This window comes from Sciurus carolinensis, chromosome X (assembly GCF_902686445.1).
Source record: "Sciurus carolinensis chromosome X, mSciCar1.2, whole genome shotgun sequence".
NCBI lineage: Eukaryota > Metazoa > Chordata > Mammalia > Rodentia > Sciuridae > Sciurus > Sciurus carolinensis.
This window is the reverse complement of record NC_062232.1, coordinates 78779003-78784361: the sequence shown is the minus strand read 5'-3', so window position 1 is coordinate 78784361 and position 5359 is coordinate 78779003. Positions and strand designations below refer to the sequence as shown.

At 34.0% G+C, this 5359-nt stretch overlaps 1 pseudogene; it reads right to left on the bottom strand.

The window, feature by feature from the left end:
- Positions 1–257: 257 nt before the first annotated feature.
- LOC124972517 (prefoldin subunit 4-like) lies at positions 258–733 on the bottom strand (annotated as a pseudogene).
- Positions 734–5359: the final 4626 nt, after the last annotated feature.

The following is a 5359-nucleotide window of genomic DNA, read 5'->3' as shown; positions in this document are numbered from 1 at the left end:
CATTTTAATTGAGTGTTGATGGGTCCAAATGAAAGCTTGCATGCTTTTAAAAATTCCTGCAATCCTATCCTTCTTTTTTTTTATTGCTTAACTGATTTTAATAACATGACATAAAGCCCCTAAACTTGATATAACAGTTATGCAAAATACATAGATGAATACTGTATTTTTCAAAAATATAAAATAAATAAGCAAGACATGTGAATGTAAGCAAGTTTCCATTAAATAAATGAAAAATTTAAGAGAAAGTTTTCCTTTCCATGTCATTTGAAGAAGGGAAATTATCATTTTAAACAATATTCAAGTTTATTAAACAAATAAAAAAAGTATTATAAAATGTTTAACTTTCATCAGCTTCAAGGTTTATGTTGCTACCAAATTTTGCATATAACTAAACTTTCAAATCTGCTAACACCTGCTGAATTGATTCCACTCTGGATTCTAAGGCGTCAATTTCTTCTTGCAAATTTTTCTTTGCTTTCTCTAACATTCCCTGTGTTTCCTCTTGAGAATGGCTAATGAAAACATCCCCAATTTGATAAGGTATCATTAAGCCGTCATCATCTGCAAGCACGATGTCATCACAGGCATCTTCTAAATTTTGGAGTTGTTTCTTTTTTACTTCTGTTTCTTCCTTTAGCTCTGTGATTCTACTCGTATTCCGGGCAAATTTGTTTATCTTCTGCTGATCTTCAAAAGTAACATTGACATCTTCTGCAGCCGCCTTCTTCATGGTCTCCTATCCTTCTAATATGATAAAGTTCACAATGGTTTTATCCTTACAGTATATTCCCCAGGAACCACTAACTTTTGCTTTATATGGTAAAAATAGATTTTAATTTTTAGAACAGTTTTAGGCTCACAGGAAAATTGAACCAAATGTACCAAGAGTTCCCATTCTTGCCCCTATACATTCATAGTTTCCTCTACTATCAACATCCCATTCCAGAGAGGTACATTTATAACAATCAAGGTAACTACACTGATACATCATTGTTACCCCAAGTCCATACTTCAGATTCATTTTTGGTATTGTACATTCTATGGGATTGGACAAATGTAAAATGACATATATCCACCATTAGAGTATCACACAGAATAGTTTCACTGCCCTAAAAGTCCTCCATGTTTAGCCAAATCATTCCTCCCTGTTATCCCTGGCAACCACTGATCATTTTACAGTCTCCATGATTTTGTCTTTTCCAGAATGTCACATAACTGGAATCACATGTTATGCAGTCTTTCAGATTGCCTTCATTCCCTTTGAAATGTGTATTTAAGTTTCCTCCAGAATTTTTGATGGCTGGATAGCTCATTCTTTTTGAGTGTTAAATAATATTTCATTGTCTAGATGTACCACAGTCTATTTATCCATTCACCTACTGAAGAACATCTTGGTTGCTTCCAAATTTGAGCAATTCTAAATAAACCTGCTGTAAACATTCAAGTTTGTGTTTTATGTGAACATAAGATTTCATTCGTTTGGGTAAATGCCAAGGAACAAGATTGCAGGATCATATGGTGAGATTACGTTTAGTTTTTTAAGAAACTACCAAACTCTCTTTCAAAGGGCTGTAAATTTTGCACTCCCAACAGCAAAGAATCAGAGATCTTGTTCTCTCCACATCCTCACCAACATTTGATTCTGTCAGTGTTTTAGATTTTAGCCACTTTAATAGCATGCAATGGTATCTCCTTTTAATTTTCAATTCCCCAATGACATATGATGTTGAGCATCTTTTCATACACTTATTTGCTACCTAGGTATCTTCTTTGGTGAGGTGCCTCTTCAGATCTTTGGTTAGTTTTTAAATTGGGTTGTCCTATTGTTGAGTTTAAGAATTCTTTGTATATTTTGGATACCTATCTTTTATTGGATATTGCAAATATTTTCCCCTAGTCTATGACTTGCCTTTTCATTGTCTTGACATTTTCTTTCATAGAACAGGAGTTCTGATTTTTAATTAAGTCCTACTTAATAAAATGTTCTTTCATGGGTCATTCCTTTGTGGTTGTATCTAAAATGATCATCGCCAACCTGAAGGTCATCTAGATTTTTCCCTGTGTTCTCTTCTAGGAGTTTTGTAGTTTTGCATTTTAGATTTAAGTATTTACACCTATGATCCATTTTGAAGTAATTTTTGTAAAGGGTAAAAAGTCTGTGTTGTGATTTTTTATTTTTGCATGGGTATGCTCAGTTGTTGAAAAAAACTATCATTTGTTCAAAAGACTATATATTTTCTCCATTATATTGCCTTTGCTCCTTTTCCAAGTTCAGTTGAGTCTATTTGCATGGGTCTACTTTGGACTCTCTAATGTGTTCTACTGATCTGTTTTTCTGTTTTTTTCCCTAATGATTGATCATTGTCTTGGTTAATGTAACTTTTGAAGTAACTCTTGAAGTCAGATAGTGTCACTCCTCTCACTTTGTTCCTCTCCATCAATATTGTTTTGACTATTCTTGGTCTTCTACCTCTCCTTATAATTATTAGAATTAGTTTGTCAATATCTATAAAATAGCTTGCTGAGGTTTGTTTTGCTTTCAAAACTTGCAATTATGACACTTGAGCCTGAGAAATGAAATGGAAAGTAGAAGTATATCTAAGTAATTCTACTTAACCTACCTAATTATGCTTAATGTGGATAATCAAAGAATCTCACCATTGTTTTACCTGTTTTTTTCCTGTATAAATAAGAGGCATCTGGAGATGTGCATTCATAGCAAGTGGAATTCTCATACACTGCTGGTGAAAGTGTAAATTGGTATAATCATTTTGAAAAACTGCTTGTCTTTTGATTAAATCTAAATATATGCTTAATTATGACCCAGAAAATTCAAACCTGACAAATGCATACATATATTTACCAAGAAGTGTTTACCAGAAATTTCAGAGCAGCATTATACCAGAGTCACAGAAAAATAAAATGTTAATTAACAGGAGAATGGATACATAAACTGAAGTGTATTCGGACAATTCAACATTTCACAGCTATGAAAACGAACCAACTGTTGCCACAGGCAACAACATGGATGAATCTCACAAACACGTTGAGTGAAAGCTGTCAGACATATAAGACCACAAACTCTTTGATGACATATAACAAGTTCAAAACCACACAACTGATGTCTGATAATAAATAGTGCTCACCATTGGAGAGGAGGGGAGATAATGAGGGGGAAGAAAGTGGGAGCTTTTTTCATTTTTCATTGATGCATTAAATTACACGTGATTGTGGGCTTCATTATTTCATACAAGCACATAACATAATTTGGTCAATTTCTTTCCCTAGTACCTCAGCTTCTTCTGCCCTCCTACCTGTCCTTAGTCCCCTGGGGGGAGGTGCATTTTGAGTTTGATTAATGTTCTATTTCTTGAGTTTGGGTGATGGTTACCCAGATGTTTCTTTCTGTGAAAATCTACTGAGCTGTAGGGTTGTGACTTGTGTACTTTTGGGAACTTATGTTGTTATGTTTTGGTACAAACTGTATTGAAGAAACTCGTTTTTTTTTTTTTTCATATCAGGGATTGAACCCAGGGGCACTTAACCATAGAGTCAATTTGATTTACTGAGTTCTATAAAAGCTGTAAGAGCCAGATGCCACACCTGTAATCCCAGCGACTTGGGAGGCTGAGGCAGGAGGATCTCAAGTTCAAAACTAGTCTCAGCAACTTTGTGAAGCCCTAAGAAACTTAGTGAGAATCTGTCTCTAAATAAAGAATTAGAAAAAAAGAACTGTGGATGTGGGTCAGTAGTTAAGTGTTCCTGGGTTCAATCCCCAGTAGCAGAACAAAACAAAACAAACAAAAAAATCCCAAAACCCAAAAAACAAGCAAAAAACCAAAATCAAAAAATAAAATGAAACCTAAAAATCAAACAAAACCCAAAACTCTAAGAATATCTATGATGAGAAATTTACATTTTTCAAAACTTTCATTTATTGAAAATTTACTATGTGTCAGAAAATAGGTTGATCTCTTGAGGTAGGGATTGCCTTTTAGAAGATGTGGTGGGATTGGAATTCCCGTGTGTCTGGTAACAAAGCCCATTCTCATATCTACTATTCTGTGCTATCTTCCGTTATGATAAGATATTCTCTTTCTTTTCTACTTATGCTAAACAGCTGTGGTTCTATATATTTTCTTTTCCTATGTATTTGTTGACACCAAGGGATAATGAAATACTAAATGTATTCTTAATTGTGTTTTATGAAACAAAAATAAAGTGTAAAGATATTTACTTGCTCTAAACAAGGCCAAGTGACCATTTGTTCATTCATTCATTTTATGTATATAGTGCATGTGTGTTATGGTTGCAAAGCTTACACATATGTATGTGGGGGGTATTATGAATATTTTTCACTCACTTGTTTCATGATTATTGGTTTTTCTTCTTCTTCTTCTTTTTTTTTTTTGGTACTAGAGATTGAACCCCAAGGGTTCTCTACCACTAAGGTACACCCCCAGCCCTTTTTATTTTTTAACTTTGATACAGAACTCACTAAGTTGCCAAGACTGGCCTTGAACTTGTGATCCTCCAGCCTCAGCCTCCCAAGTCTCTGGGATTACAGGTATGTGCCATTGTGTCCGTTGTTCCATGATATTTTTTAATGCTTTGCTCAGTATTTGACCACAGCTGCACATTGATCAGACACTTTCACTAAACAGTCTGTGGTGGGCATTTAAGGTTTTTTTTTCTTCTGTCTGCAAGATGTACTAATTCAGAATCTTTTAGAATATGCAGAAGTTAACATTTTCCGATGTGCATTGACTTGTTCACAGAGATAGTAAATTGTTATCTGCCACTGATCATCTGTTGCTCAATGATAACCTTTGATCAGTTCTCCAGGAATATTTGTAAATTTTCCCCTCATCTTGACTAGTTCTACTATCCATCCCTCTTTCGGTTCCTTATAAATTGATAAAACTGCAACCCTACCAGTCATACACGGGATTGTAGCACCTCCCTATTAACCTTTAATACACATTGAAAATTGGTCATTTATTTATATTATTAGCTTCCCATCTGTTAAATACTATATAATCTGTAGTAAAAGTGGCATGTGCTCACCCTTTGATTACTAAGTTCAATAGGTAAGCATTGAAAGATGTGAAAATACTATTGGTTTCATAAAGGCAAACACATTTTCCCCTAGTGGTTAGTCATTTAGTTTACCTATTCAATATCACCAATGAGTAGTCTCTGATTTTTTTCCATTAAAATAATTTTTTCAAGTATTCCATATCTGCTCATGTATTCACTATTGTTTCCTTAACCAACTAAATACATCTGTCATATTTATCATAGAAAACATGTATTCATAAGACACTTTACAGCACAAATATTTGACTCATTTTTT